Below are 16,570 nucleotides of genomic sequence, written 5' to 3'. Positions count from 1 at the left end.
TTACACTTTCTGCCGTAAATCCCATTTGTTTACAAAAGCCTGTGCCTTGGATACTAAAACTTCAAAAGTTGTGGGGGTTAGAAATTGGAAACAGACGTTAATTCATTCAAAACCTGTTCCTACTTCCCTTGGCCTTATTGAAGATATACATCCTTTTCTGCTTAGCCCTGGCACTCCTGATAATTTGTTGAGCTGAGACTTTTTGTGTAAGCGGGCCTGTCATTTACAATTTTCAGAAAAAGGAGAAGTATCATTCAGCTTGCCAGATCCCCCTAAAACCCTTAAGGAGGGATCTGAATCAGGGTTAATCCAAAGGGAAGAAGCTGCTTACAAACAGTAGACATGCAGAAAGACAATTTAACCCCCTCTATTTTAACCCATTTCCCTCTGATCTTTTTTCATCAGTTCCTGAAACCTTATGGGCTACCACATCTACAGATGTGGGGCAAATATTATCAACAGAGCCTATTAAAATTCAAGCAGACACCTCTAAGCCTTTATCAAGACTCCCTCAATATCCCCTTAATGAGAAATTAAAGAGAATTATCCCCTATTACAGCTGTTCTCCACTTTTTGAAAGTTTACTTGATGCAACTTCATTTTTACAAAAGGTCTTCATTAGTACCTATTTTTGCTATCTGAAAGAAATCCAAAGAGGATTTTTGTAAATACAAAAAAAGATGAAAAGCAGAAATATCATTTAGTGTTTTTTTTTTTTTTTTTTTTTTGCAGCAAGCCATTGAAGAGGCAGCATACACCCCAAGCAGAGAGAATGTTGTTGCCAAGCTCCTGCCCCAGGAATTACACTCAGCATTCCTGCTTTTACTATATGTTAGTGTTATCTGGTATGATTTGGTAGATTTTTTTTAGGTCTGGAAACACATAAAAATGTTTCCCATATAAATTAATGGTAACTGCTTCTTCACTTCACACCATTTCAGCTTATGAAAGGTTTCAAAGGGATGCTCTACTTTTGCATAGCAGGGGAAACCTGTATTCAGGACTTCCCTTCTAAATGTTTAGCTGTCCCCTACACCAGCCCTGTAACACACCTGTGTTACCTTTTAAGAAACCAAACAAGGGTGGAGGTTCATTGAGGATCTGCAGGCTATCAACCACATTGTTATTCCTAGGTTTCCAGTAGTCCCAAATCCTCACTTACTTCTCTCCAATGTCCCTCCAGGTGCTATACATTTTACTGTAATTGATCTCTGTTGAGCTTTTTTTCTTAGCATTCCTGTAACTTGCGTTCCTAATTTCTCCTTGTTAGTCCAATCCCCATATAAGTATTTGAAAATGTTCAGACCAGATTCTTTCCAAATTGCACCAGAGGATCGGGAATCAAAGCCTGCAACTTGCTAAAGGAAGGACCACAATGTTTACACAGACTCTATATAGGCCTTCAGAGGGACACATGATTTTAGAATATTATGGAAACAGGATTTCTAACGTCCTCTGGAACTGCCATAAAAGTGGAGCTTTAGTAGCAGACCTTTTAGGGTGCTTTATTACTGCCCTCAGAGTACTGTAATAAAAAATACAGAGTCATCAACCTAAAGGAGTCCCTCAGACTGCAGAGATCAGAAGGAAGAACTCTGCTGATAAGGCAGCCAAACAAGCCACCTCTAAAGTTATCTTAGTCCTAATGAAAACAGAAAAAGATTACCCCAATTTGTTAATAATCATAACCTTAATGAAGTAACTTTAGAAAAATTAATACTAAAAAAACAATTAGCTAAAACTGAGGAAATTGAAAAATGGACGGCAGACTGTTTTCAGGACCCCATAACCAAATTATGGATAGGGCTTGATCAGAAGCTTGCCTTACGTATATTATTTCATGTCCCCTATGTTCAAAGCTCTCTATGAAGGATCCCATTTAGGACTAGATACAAAGATTGAAATTCTGAAGAAGCATTGGTGGGGACAATTTTTTTGAAGCTGCCAATCATGCTGCCTCTCATTGCTTTGTTTGTTCCCACTATAACCCAGGCAAACCTTTTAAAGTTTCATTTGGAAAATGCCCATTGCCTTCAGGACCTATGTTTGAATGGCAATTAGATTTTATCCAGCTCCCATATTCAAATGGTTACAAATATGTATTAGTTATGAACTGTGGATTTTCACATTGGATAGAAACTTTTCCTAGCTGCTGGCCACTGCAACTTTGTAGCTAAGAAATTCTTGAAAATATAATCCCCATGTGGGGTGCACCAACAATTCTTTACAGTGACAAGGGGGCCCATCCTATCAGACACGTAATTAAATATGTAAAATTTTCCTATTTATCAAAGACTTCACTACCCTTATCACCTCCAATCTTCTGGGTTAGTAGAAAAAATTGATGGAATAATAATATCCCAGTTAGCCAAGCTTTCTGAGTCCTTAAGTTATCCTGGACTAAGGTCCTTTGTTCCCAGAACTCCCAGTGCCGTCGAGTCCATTCTGACTCATAGTGACCCTACAGGACAGAGCAGAACTGTCCCATAGAGTTTCCAAGGAGCGCCTGGTGGATTTGAACTGCTGACCCTTGGGTTAGCAGCCGTAGTGCTTAACCACTATGCCACCAGAGTTTCCAATCCTTTGTTAGTCCTCCTAAATTTGAGGTCCAACTTGTTTGGGCCACATAAATTAACCCCACATGAAATTATAACTGGAAGCCTGTGACTCCCTTATTTTTCAGTTCATTCTGATTCCGATTTAATTCAACGTGAATTATTGAAATACTGTCAGTCTTTGATTCAGTACTCTAAAGAGTACCTTTCACAAGTCAAAGAAGTTTTTGACAGCCAAAATTTAGAAATACAAAAATTACCTACTATTGAATGGGGTGACTATGTATATTGGAAGAGGCACCAACTAAAAGATTCCCCGGAGTCTTGCTGGAAAGGACAATATTTGGTCCTATTTACTAACCCTTGTGTCACTAAATTACAGGGAGTTAAAACTTGGATTCACCTATCCCAACTTAAGAAGGCTAAAGCCCCTGCCTGGACTGTTACTTACAGAAGAACTTAAACTAAATTTCAAATGCCCTGTGGCCAGAAGCAAATGACTTCAGGAGTAGATGGCTCCTCCCAAGATCATGGAACAAGCCTTCGTGCACCCAGCTGAAATTTTTGACCTTTGTTTCCTGATTAGTAGTATTTTTTTTTTTGGTAGTTGCTTTATTACACACTTGTGGTATTATCCCCCCCCCTTTTTTACTGATATGTTTACATTTTTCCTGCTTTTGAGATAATATTGGTATTGTATATTTTTGTAAAAACACATTCATACTATTTTTTTCTTTTCAAATTTAATCTCATGGTGCTATATGGCATTTTTTTAAAATTAATTTTTATTGTGCTTTAAGTGAAAGTTTACAAATCAAGTCAGTGTCTCATACAAAAATTTATATACACCTTGCTACATGCTCCTAATTGCTCTCACCCTAATGAAACAGCACACTCCTTCCCTCCACTCTCTCTCCTCGTGTCGATTTGGCCAGTTTCTGGCCCCCTCTGCCCTCTTATCTTCCTCCAGACAGAAGATGCCGACATAGTCTCACGTGTCTACTTGATCCAAGAAGCTTGTTCTTCACCAGTATTATTTTCCAACCCATAGTCCAGTCCAATCCCTGTATGAAGAGTTGGCTTTGGGAACGGTTCCAGTCTCGGTCTAACAGAAGGTCTGGGGACCATGGTATCCAGGGTCCTTCTAGTCTCAGTCAGACCATTAAGTCTGGTCTTGTTACAAGAATTTGGGGTCTGCATCCCACTGCTCTCCTGCTCCCTCAGAGGTTCTCTGTTGTGTTCTCTGTCAGGGCAGTCATTGGTTGTGGCCGGGCACCATCTAGTTTTTCTGGTCTCAGGCTGATGTAGTCTCTGGTTTATGTGGTTCTTTCTGTTTCTTGGGCTCATAATTACTTTGTGTCTTTGGTGTTCTTTATTCTTCCTTGCTCCAGGTGGGTTGAAACCAATGATGCATCTTAGATGGTTGCTTGCTAGCGTTTAAGACCCCAGACGCCACTCTCCAAAGTGTATCCCTTGTTTTAATATCCTCTTTTCATGCAAATAATTGAAGGAGTTTGCTTTATCATAGCTATTATTTTTATGATATTTGCCTTATTGTATTACTTTTTAGTTGGCATTCTTACGCTATGAAGCCTTTCTTAAGCATTCTCTTACTGTATATTGTGACTCTTGCTGATGCCTACCATGATAATGCTTTTGTTAGATTAGCTCAATCAGTAGCTAATGCCAGTAAACTGACCATTGGATTTATTATCAAACCCCAAAATCTGGACATACTAATTCAGACCCTTTAATTATGTGTACGTTTAACTAGGAAACCCCGGTGGCGTAGTGGTTAAGTGCTATAGCTGCTAACCAAAGCGTTGGCAGTTTGAATCTGCCAGGCACTCCTTGGAAACCCTATGGGGCAGTTCTACTCTGTCCTATAGAGTCACTAGGAGTTGGAATTGACTTGATGGCACTGGGTTTGGTTTTGGTTTCGGTTTATGTTTAACTATTGCTCCATACCTGATTCTATTGTAAATCCTCATGTTTCCTTTAAATGAGCTATATGTGTCAGGTATGGCACCCTCCAGAATTATTAAACAGCCAGAAAGCCACACGGCTTCAACTGCCCCCTATCTCCTGCTCCCCTTTTCTTGGTATTTTTAGTTGGCTACGTACTGAAATTAGTTCTTGGCTAAGTTCAATTTTATAAACTGGATTAATTCTTTTAATCATTATAGGATTAATTAAATGTTTTATGAAATATTTTTCATATGCTTGTGCTCACAGTGTGATATTACTTGCTACAAAAAAAATCAGGTATTTTAAAGAAACAACAATTCCTTAGAGAATAGTTTGGCTCTTCACCTTGGCCAATGCCCGTCTCTGCCAAGTATTCCTATTAATTCAGTCCTGCTCTTATATACCCTTTTTTAAAACGTCACAGAAGCAGGGGTCAAGCTACGGCATGGCAAAGACAGAACAGATGGTGCCCAGCTACTTTTCGTAGAGAGTGTCTGGGGTCTTAAAAGCCTATTTTAAATAGAAAACCCTATGGAGCAGAGTTCTACTGTGACACACACATGGGGTCACCAGGAGTCAGAATCGACTCTTTGACAATGGGTGGTACTGATGGAAGTTGGAGACTGGGGTTTGTCTTTGATCCCCAGTTAAATGTATGTATAACTACCTCATTTAACAAACGAGAACATGTTCCATCCCTTAAAGAAACTGACAATTGCTATTGAAAAGTAGACTGTTGGCAATATTGGTACCATCATCATCACTAGAGTGGTCCAGTGACAGGACAAGTGAATAAATAATTGATAACTTTTTGGGGGGTTGGGGGGTATCATTTCCAATAAGACTAATACCTTTGCAATGATTTTAAACAAGATCATCTTTTATAATGCGATCCCTCTTTTTTCCCAGTTAAAAAACTTTATATAGGATAAAATTAACATTAAAAATAAATTAAAAAACATCAAAAATAAATTAAAAGTTAATAAAAAATTAATTTAAAATAAATACGGTTTCCTCTTCATCATCTGAGAATTACACAGGGCACATCATATTAATAACACATTCATATTTTCTCTCAGTATTAGTGAAATTACAACATAAATGGTAAAGGATTTACAAAGAAACCATAGTCCCTGGCTTTGCGTAAGAATTTTGTATTATAAAAGATCCTCAGGTATATCACCCCTGTCATATAGTTTAGAACAATGATAAGAAGTATAATTTTATGACTGTTTCCTTTACTCTGTCATCTTACTCTTTCCTCATTATACCACCCTTTCCTTAGATATTGTATGACTGTCCCTTAAATCTCCATCTCTCATCTTTTCCTTTGCCCTGTGCTTGTAATATTTGCTGGTATTAACTTTTAGTCATATATTTAGTTTATTTAGTTGTTAGACTAGACAAAGCACCAAAAAACCCAAAACCAAACCCACTGCCATCAAGTCGATTCCGACTCATAACAACCCTATAGGACAGAGTAGAACTGCCCCACAGGGCTTCCAAGCAGCGCCTGGTAGATTGGAACTGCCGACCTTTTGGTTAGCAGCTGTAGCTCTTAACCACTACGCCACCAAGGTCTCCATAAAATGGGAAAAGCTTATAACTAATCATCTTAGAATTAAAGATATTGTTATGTATATAAATCTCAACTAAAATATAGAATGCATTTAAAAATTTCACTTCTTATATTGGTTTATACAATATTTCTAGACAGCTAAGCTAGAAGAAAATTTTTATCACAAATATTCTAGTACTGTATGTGTTTACTCCCATTATCTTTTTGGGATATAATCAAATATATCAGTAAATGATTATTTTTCAGTTTCCATATAAAACCAATGTTTGAGTACATTCAGGAGCCATTTTTGAGATAATGTACCTCCTTGCTACCAAGAAAAAAAATTGATCAGATAAAAACCATAAGTAATATTCAGCTAGGTTGAAGATCATATCACTTTTTAAATCAAATCTCTGGTTTGTAAATCAAGTGTACCGGTTTGGTTTCAAAATACCTACTTTCCTCATGTATTCAATTTTAGTAGTTAATGAAAAGAGGGCAGAAAAAAAAATCCCATAAATTGAAGTTTCTAAACAGAATTAGGCAACTAAATAAAACCTATGAAAAATTCGTAATCATTGCAAAATAGAACTAGTTCTTCCTTACATTTGATAACAGATCTACTCTTTACAAAATAAAATGTGTGTGTGAGGGGGCAATATTCTATTTACCAAAACAATAATTACCATCATGCATAAAAACTAAATATCATAAAAATGGAAATAAGCCAGTGTGGTAAACGGAAAAAAAAACAAACAACACTCTTAATGCAGAAAGGGAAAAACCTAAATGTAGTATTTCACAGATTTTTTTCTGTTCAAAACCAAACCAAACCTGAACTTGTTGCTGTCGAGTCAATCCCAACACATAGCAACCCTACAGGAGAGAGCAGAGCTGCCTTATAGGGTTTCCAAGGAGTGGCTGGCTGATGGATTCAAACTGCTGACCTCTGGTTAGCAATTAAGCTTTTTAACCACTGTGCCACCAGGGCTCCTCAGACAGACTGCGGAGGAGGGGGGTGGTAGAAAGACCCTTTGCCTAAGTTGCCTGTGCTGCTTAAAGGTTTCGCATGCCTTCATGCACAGACTATATAAATAAATTCAAGGCAGTATTTTTGTCTCCTTTATTTAGATCATCACTTGCTGAAAAATAAGCAGATTAAAAATTTCACCACTGGGGAGATGAGTTGCGTATTTGGCACATCGCTTGGCTTAAATGCCAGTCTTTCATTTATTTACGTTTCACCATTTGGCCTTGCAACAGTCACAGCAAATTAATCAGCATGAACATAAATAATCTATGGTTTTAAACTGATTAATGCATAGAAAAAGTCCTTTTCTTTTAGAAGTATACTGCTTGCATGAAAAACCAAAATCAAAGCTTTAAACCTTTAACTCTTCCCTTATCTATAGTCTTAAATGAAATAAAACCAAAACCAAACTCATTGCCTTCGAGTCCATTCCAACTCATAGTGACCTTATAGGACAAAGCAGAACTGTCCGGTAGTGTTGCCAAGACTGCAATCTTTACAGAAGCAAACTGCCACATCTTTCTCTCTAGGAGTGGCTGGTAGGTTCTAACTGCTGACCTTTCAGTTGGCAGCTGAGCGCTTAACCACAGAGCCACCAGGGCTCCATTTAAATGAAATGAAATAATGAACTTCTATTCTAGCCAACGAAATGTGCTAAGAAGAAATCTCCATTTTGCATTTTAATTTAAGAATTAACCATAGTAAGTGCTTTGCAAATACTAGCCAACTCAATGCTCAAAACAACCTCTTTATGAGGAGTCCACGTGCCAGAGTCACTAAGCCCTTTGCCCGTGGTTCCACAGCTGGTACACGACACACACAGCCCAGTTTAAACCCAACAGTCTGGCTCCAGGCTCTGAGCTCTTAATTATCAAGTTATGCTGCCTCTTCAATATTAAAGTCAAGTTATGGTTTTAAGCATTTAAAAAAAAAAAATTTACAAATGCTTAATTAATCTTGGGAAGTTAGTAACTACCTGAGAGCCTGCTGTGGAGTCAAAATGGCCTCTTTCTTATTAGAAGACCTTTGTTGAACCAATATGAAATACTCACCATTTAAGAGATAAAAGTCGAATGACACCCTTAAAGTCACCAAGAGATCAAAGAGGCTATGCAGCTAAAACGGTAACTTTAATGTTCATTTTTTCATTAATAACTTCAATTGTGTCTTTTTTTTTTTAAAAGGATAAATCAGTGTACAATAAAATACACATATAGCCGTGCAGCCTTCGAAAACAAAAAATAAAAGGTTAAATATGTACAGGAAAAAGTGGAAGCTAATTATACCCTGTTGTTGTTAGTTGCCTTCCAGTCATGATGACCCCATGTGTGCAGAGCTGCTCCATAGGGTTTTATTTGTTTTAATATTGAACGCTTCACAAGTCTGCGTGTCATCCTTGCGTGGGGGCCGTGCTAATCCACTCAGTACCGTTCCAATTTTAGTACACGTGCTGCGGAAGCGAGCACATCCATAGGGTTTTCAAGGCTGTGATCTTTCGGAAGCAGATCGCCAGGCCTGTCTTCTGAGGTGCCTCCGGGAGGGTTCAACCTTTTGGCATGTAGCCTAACGATTAACTGGTAGCACCATGCAGGGACTCCTTAATTATACCATAAACCTAAGCTATATGGTCACTGCAGCTGAGCACTGAATTTTTCTCTGAGCTCCCTGGCAGTCAAGGCAAAAAGAAAAACACAGTCATCTATACAAGCTTCGTTGTTTCAAAAAAGGAGGTACACTTAGAAAGCAAATTGAGTACAACTAATAAAGTCAAAATTTTAACCTATTAATAAATTTTACCACCAGAAAACCTATCTTATCATCCTTGCCTAGGGATGCTTTATACGTGGGAGCTGCCTAACATACGTATTTTAAAATAGACAAAAAATATTGCCTTATGTAAGTATTTTTTGGCTGTGTAACAGCAGTTTTTGCTTTGCCATATCACAGAGCCACCATCAATGCTTGACTGGATTAAGAGCCTCTTAATGGGGTTCTTGCCTCTACTTTGGCTCTCTGGTCTATTTCCCATAATCCATCCAGGGAAATATTTAAACAAAAACTCAAGTCTGGTCATGTCATGCCTCCACTTAAAACCCCACAATGGGAAAAAGTCCAACACTTTACGTTGCCACATAAGGCTTCATTTTTTAAATTAGTGCACAAGAGGCCATATAGTGAATATGCTATCATTTTTTTAACCACTTTCTATTAATAGACATTTGGAGTATTTCCAATTTTTGGCTATTACCAAAAACAATGCCTGTCTTTTTGGATACATGGCTGCACACTTCTTAAATGGGATTATTAGGTTGAAAGAAAAATACTTAAACTATGATTTTCTTACATATAATTAAACTGCCCTTCAAAATGGCTTTATTCATTTATACATCCACATTTGATATATGACGGTTTTCTTTCTTATACCCAATAATACTATTATCAATTTAAAAAACAAAACTTTACCAGCATTAAAAGTGAACAAATATTTTTGTTTTAATTTTGATTTTCCTCATTGCCAGTGAGGTGGTGGACCACCTTTCATATGTTTCTTGAACACCTTTGCCCATTTTTCAACTGAGTACAATTGCTGAATTACATTTATTGCAAACATTTTCTCCAGGTCTGTTGCTTGATTTTTAACCTTGCTTATCATGTCATGAAAACCCTGGTGCAGTTCAAATCCGCCAGGCGCTCCTTGGAAACACTGTAGGGCAGTTCTACTCTGTCTTATAGGGTTGCTGTGAGTTGGAATCGACTGGACGGCAACAGGTTTGGTTTTTTGGTTTTATTATATCATTTACCATATGGAAGGCTTTTATTGTTTTATAGTAAAATTTATAAAAAGTCCTGCTGAACTTTTAAGATTACATTGACTCTACAGAATAATATCGTGACAGCTGACATTATACTGAGTTGTCCTATCCAGGAATATATTTTATAATTGACTATCGATTGCTATTCATACCTATTCAATCTATATGCTTAGCAAATAATCCAAGAAGCCAGGCTATATGAAGAAGAACGGGGCATGAGGATTGGAGGAAGACTCATTAACAATCTGGGTTATGCAGATGGCACATTCTTGCTTGCTGAAAGTGAAGAGGACTTGAAGCACTTACTGATGAAGATCAAAGAGCACAGCCTTCAGTATGGATTACAGATCAACATAAAGAAAACAAAATTCCTCACAACTGGCCAATAAGCAACATCACGATAAACGGAGAAAAGACTGAAGTTGTCAGGGATTTCATTTTACTTGAATCCATAATCAATACCCATGGAAGCAGCAGTCAAGAAATCAAAAGACATTACATTGGGCAAATCTGCTGCAAAAGACCTTTTTAAAGTGTTGAAATGCAAAGATGTCACCTTGAAGACTAAGGTGCGCCTGACCCAAGCCATGGTGTTTTCAATCACCTCATATGCATGCAAAAGCTGGACGATGAATAAGGAAGACAGAAGAATTGACATCTTTGAATTGTGGTGTTGGCAAAGAATACTGAATATACCACAGGCTGCCAAAAGAATGAACAAATCTTCAGGTGGACACTTGAGACTATGTTGGCGTCTCCTGCCTGGAGGGGAGATGAGAGGGTGGAGGGGGTTAGAAGCTAGCGAAATGGACACGAAAAGAGAGAGTGTAGGGAGAGAGCAGGCTGTCTCATCAGGGGGAGAGTAATTGGGAGTGTGTAGCAAGGTGTATATGGGTTTTTGCGTAACAGGCTGACTTGTAAACTTTCACTTAAAGCACAATTAAAAATTATTTAAAAAAAAAAAAAAAGAATGAACAAATCTGTCTTGGAAGAAGTACAACCAGAATGCTTCTTGGAAGCAAGGATGGCAAGACTAAGTCTCACATACTTTGGATATGTTATCATGAGGAACCAGTCCCTGGAGAAGGACATCATGCTTGGTAAAGCAGAAACCAAAAAAAAAAGTAGAGGGCCAGAGAAAAAAAGAGGAAGACCCTTAAGGAGACAGCTGACAGACTGGCTGCAACAATGGGCTCAACATAACAATGGCTGTGAAGATGCCGCGGGACTGGGTAGTATTTTGTTCTGTTGTACATAGGGCCACCATGAGTCAGAACCAACTCAATGGCACCTAACAACAACATAATTTAAATACATCTTTCACATATTTCAGAAGAGTATCATAGCTTTCATCATAAAGGTCTTGTACATTTCTTTTTAGAGTTACTTCTAAATGTATGCAAGTATTTTTTTAAATTTCTGTTGTGAATGAGATTTTTTTTCTATCACATGCATTTAAATTGTCCTTTTCTGTTTACTCTTGTTGGGATCTTGTGGCTGGCTATCCTACAATACTCTAATAAGTTTTTCAGGTAATTCCCTTGCATTTCTTACAATTGTATTCAGATAATTTAAGAATATTGATAATTTTGTGACTGCCTTATTTCACTCAGCATTATGTCTTCAGGGTTTATCAATGTGGTAGCATGTATCAGAACTTCATTTCTCTTTAGGGCTGAGTAATATTCCATTGTATGTATGTACCACATTTTGTTTATTCATTCATCTACTGATGGGTATTTAGGTTCTTATATGAAATATCTAGAATACCGTATTTTTATACAAATAACATGTGCCTTCTGTATTTGTTTCCCACCTACGCCCTCCCCTCGAGGTATTTTCATAAGTGTTGGTATGCCAATTTTTTTTTTTTATGTATTACTGTAAAAAAATTAGCATAGCATGCTTACAAAAATACTTCATAGAGGGAGGCTGTGGTTCACAAACAGAAGGCACATGTTATTTGCGTAAATATATGGTAGGCAAGTGTATACAAACCTAAATTATTAGTGGTTACTGGGGCTACAGGGTTGCCATGAGTCACAACTGACTCGATGGCAACAGGTTTTTTTGGTTTGGGGCAGACAGAAGGGAGGGTAAAAGAAGACTCATTGCTTAGGGGACACTGAGCTTCTGTTAAGGGTGACAGAAAAATCTGGTAATGGATAATGGCAATGGTTGCACAAGACGAACACAATGTCACTAAATTGTACATCTGAATAACGTTGAAATGGCAAATGTTTTGTTACATGTATATTTACACAATGAAAAAAAAAACAAGAACATTGATGATTAAGAGAGCTGCAAACAGCCTATTAAGAGTCTCTTAATAGCAAATAGCAATGTTTAATAGCCAAATAGCAACGTGCTCTGTTTCGGTAGGTTAAGACACTATCTTCCTCAGCCTCTGTAAATTGCATGACGTTTTCCTTACCTTCCATATGAAAATACCATGAAAAAATGTTCATGCATCAGTAACATTTTAGGAACAGTATCGTGATTTCTTAACTCCAAACTTTATAAGGCAGAAAAGAAATTTAAAAAATCACTAAGCTGATAATGTATGTGAAACAGGATGTCTAATGATATCAGGTTTGCAATTTTTCATCTGAACCCCAGTATTACAGGGGAAATTAACCAGTCACAGAGTCCATCTTCTGCAGACAGTACAATGTGGTCCTGGTGATCCCCTATGGTGACATGCTCTAGGCACTGTATCAAACAGAGCTGAAGACGGCACTAACCAAGCTTCCCTCGTATGCTCCACAGATCACTAACTGTCTTCACTCTCACTCTGCTCCTCTCACTGGTAGGTATGTGAATTCGTCTACATTCATTAGAAATTTGATGACTTTTCTATCACTTGTTCTTCTTCCTGTCAGAAATCTGACAAGTCCACTGAGGGTTAGGCTACTCTAGTAAATATCACTTTTTAAACCACACAGGTTTTCAGTGGGGACACAGGCACAGCATTTGCAATTTTCAGTGCCAACATTTCTATTACAGTCACGGGGGGACTTTGTAAAATATCCTGATTGTATTTTTTTTTTTAAACACCCAACTGGTAGACCACGTTATTTCGCTTCTTCCCATATTTCTTTCATCTGGATAAAAATCATCCTGCATAGGTTCCTCCTTTCTTTAAATAAATCTCTTCCTTGCCTCTCACAGAATTTCTCACGTCTTCACTGACCTGAGGCTTTGCCAGGCAGCCCCAGAGGCCTGTCTACATTAAATTCGCTCCAGTCTCAGGCAGAAAAGAACATGCTTACATATTTATAGTTTGGTGGTAGATGATATTTATAAAGAGGAGGAGAGAGGAAAGGGATGTATGAGGAAGAGAGGAAGAAAAAGAGACTGAAACAGGAATAAAAAGCAAGCAAGAGAGAGAAAGAAGAATACAGAAGCTCTGTAGGTTTGGGGATAAATATGTTACCTAAAAGAAAATTGTGGAAAGTCTGCTATTTACCTGGGTTACAGGTCCCATAGTATAGAAATTGTTTTTATAGCTCTTTGAACCATGTAAAATTTAAGAATATTCCCTTTAGCCTTTAGAAACAGATGGTATGCTTTTATTTTGAAATTGCCCCTTCCAACTTTTCCCAATTGTGGTGTATTACCTCCTGATTTGTAAGTCAACAGCTCTGAGGCGAAGAAATGTGCAATTACATACAAAAAAGAAACTTTCTCTTGTGTAGCAGTGTCAGTTAAGTATTAAAGGTTCTTCCCGATAGTGAATCAAAATTAATCTCTCTGTAGCTTCCATATGTTACCTGCAGCGCATCTACTCCAAAGACTTGTCCTTCAGGGTTGGTAGACATCTTAGGAGCCTGACAAGATCCCATCTTGATTTAATCTCAAACACCCTATTTCATAAGCAACAGCTTGGGCACTTGGATATTACCTGTGTCAGATCTGGTTCTCATTAGGAGTGAGAGGGTGGGTGCGACGGTGTTGGAGGTTCTCTTATCACCTTCCCAAAGAATACACTGAGGGATTTGATTTCATTTTCTTATTTTCTACTTGTCACTTCACTAGTCAGTGGGTTCCCAGTAGTGCAATTTTTGGCTACAAGCAGGATGGCCCAAGTGCAGCCTGAAATATAAGCTCATCATTCTTTGTTGTGAAACGGTAATGCTCTGGCAACTCTGCAAAGCTGTTTGTAATCTAGTTTGCCTTCGTGGATGTGCGTGCCTACAGTGCATTTATCAGCACACAACAGCTTCAAGGACTCCTCAAGATACCTGTACAGAGAGATGAAAGAGGTTCAAACAGATATTCTGACATTAGCTTGCAGGCCCTTATGTCTCCTTGAGTAAGGCTTATGGAGCCACTTGGTAAATAAATTTTATTAAGTTAAATAAAAGGAAATCTGTGACAATCCTGGTTTACCTCACTGGTGATGAAGAACGTGTTAGACAAGGCGCCATCAGCTAGCCATCCATTTATGACATACTTTTACTTTCGGTCACTTAATCAGTTTATAAGCTTTACAGTAGTCACCTGAGAGTGGGCACTCCCATTGGGTCAAAGGAAGGTCAAAGAATAGAATACAGAGAATCCTGCGCTTTCCTTAAATTTGATGTGAGTACGGTGTATAGTCTTGGTCACAGTGAGGCCTAAGATTGTCCAATAATTCTGGTGACACAGGACAAAAGATAAAGTTGAGTAGCTATTGTCAGATAAGACCCTCATGCCTACCATAAATTATTTGCTGTCTTCTAACCTAATTAAATATTTTCCAGTATGTATTAATTTTTTATTAAATAGTCCTTCCAAAGTTCATATGAATCAGTCATGGTTACTTGTGGTGGCACATTCATTAGAAGTGATTAAGTTGATTACTGTCAGCTTTGACAGTACACTTGTCCGAAATACTTTGAAAAATTAACTTAAAAATTAACATTGAGCAGTATTACTACTCAAACTTCTCACCTAGCCCCAAAACTCCACTGAATTTAAGCCCAAACCCTAACCTCATCAGAATTAGAGGATAAACAAAAAGCTGAAAATGTTGTTGTGTGCTGTCAAGTCAATTCTGGCTCATATTGATCCTATATGATGGAGCAGAACTGCCCCATATGATTTTCTAGGTTGTAATCTTTATGGAAGAAGCCCTGGTGGCACAGTGGTTTAAAGCTTGGCTGTTAACCGAAAGGTTGGTGGTTCAAATCCACTAGCCATTCTGCAGTAGGAAGATGTGGCAGTCTGCTTCCATAAAGATTACAGCCTTGGAAACCGTATAGGGTAGTTCTACTGTGTCCAATAGGGTCACTAGGAGTCAGGATTGACTTGACAGCTTCTGGTTATGAGTTAATCTTTATAGAAGCAGATCACCAGGTCTTTTCTCCTGAGGAATGTTAGCGAATTTGAACTGCTGACCTTTTAATTAGCAGCCTAGTGCTTAACCACTGTGCCACAGCTTAGCAAACCACAGGGCCATTCTGTCTGTCTGATTTCACTTTGCTTCTACCTACATTATCTCGTTTGTTCCTCATGACAGCTATTTCAAGTATTTTTATCTCCAGGATGCCGATAAGGAAACTGAGGCACCCAGAGATTAAGTGACATACTCGGGGTCATCCAAATCAGAAGTGGTGGAACCAGGGGTCAATCTGGGTTTTCTGTGCCCAAGTGTTTTCTTTCCACTTTCACAGCCGTCCTCATAACAGGGCATCACTGATGTTGATATAAATAAATAAGACAGTTAAGAGGAACACATGATACAGTTAGTTAAAGTGAGGTAAAATGTATTTAGTAAGTTCTTGATTATTTCTCTTAAAAAAAAAAAAAAAAGCCATGTTCCAGAGAAGTTAAAAGTATGTCTAAATTTTTTCTTTCAATATTATTTTCTACTACACTTCTGATTAGTCTATTAAAAGCTAAGCCATCGTCCACCTAACGGCTTTTTGAAAGTGAAATTCTGGGTGAGGACAGTATGCTCGTACTAGTTCTTGATTTTGTTGCTTTTTTTTTTTTTTTAGTGTACCGAAGGCCCTGGCCTATCAAAACGGTATTAAAGTACAACAGGCAGATGCATAGAGACAAAAGCTGGAGAGAGAAGGAAAGATGAGTTATTGCTTAAGGAGAACTGAGTTTTTGTTTCAACCTGTTGCCGTTGAGTCAATTTCGACTCAAAATGACCCTACGGGACAGAGTAGAACTGCCCCATAGGGTTTCCAAGGAGTGGCTGGTGGATTCGAACTGCTGACCTTTTGATTAGCAGTTAGGCTCTTAACCACTGTCCCACCAGGGATCTGAGTTTCTGTTTAGGGGGATGAAAAATATTTACAAATAGACGATGGTGATGGTTGCACAAGATGGTAAATGTAATTAATGTCACCGAATTGTACACTTAAAAAAAGTTAAATTGGAAAACGTTTTGTTATATATATTTCACAACAAAATTACATTAAAAAAAAAAGGTATTAAAGCAATTAGCTTTGAGAAGAAAACTGCTAGATGAGGAGTGTAGCCATCCTTTCTGCTGCCGTGCTGTAAGCCCTTGTTTGAGTTCACTGATGGACTCTCTCTCTACCTTTTCCTGTTCCAGACTTAAAACTAGTAGGAAGACGCTCTTTACAAAGTCTAATTCTCATCACCTGAATCCTTGAATGGTTCCTTGATGACCTTTGGAATAATG

At 38.0% G+C, this 16,570-nt stretch overlaps 1 protein-coding gene and 1 non-coding gene across 4 annotated transcripts in view; both read right to left on the bottom strand.

Moving 5' to 3' along the window:
• Positions 1–16,570, bottom strand: part of CDKAL1 (CDK5 regulatory subunit associated protein 1 like 1) — a 764,092-nt gene that overhangs the window by 65,520 nt on the left and 682,002 nt on the right. The window lies entirely within an intron of this gene.
• Positions 8,474–8,580, bottom strand: LOC111752399 (U6 spliceosomal RNA). The gene has a single exon (XR_002787352.2). It is a non-coding gene; the product is annotated as a U6 spliceosomal RNA (small nuclear RNA).

Source organism: Loxodonta africana, chromosome 1 (assembly GCF_030014295.1).
Source record: "Loxodonta africana isolate mLoxAfr1 chromosome 1, mLoxAfr1.hap2, whole genome shotgun sequence".
In the NCBI taxonomy this organism is placed as follows: Eukaryota; Metazoa; Chordata; class Mammalia; order Proboscidea; family Elephantidae; genus Loxodonta; species Loxodonta africana.
The sequence above is the reverse complement of the archived record's forward strand: the minus strand, read 5'-3'. Positions and strand labels throughout refer to the sequence as shown.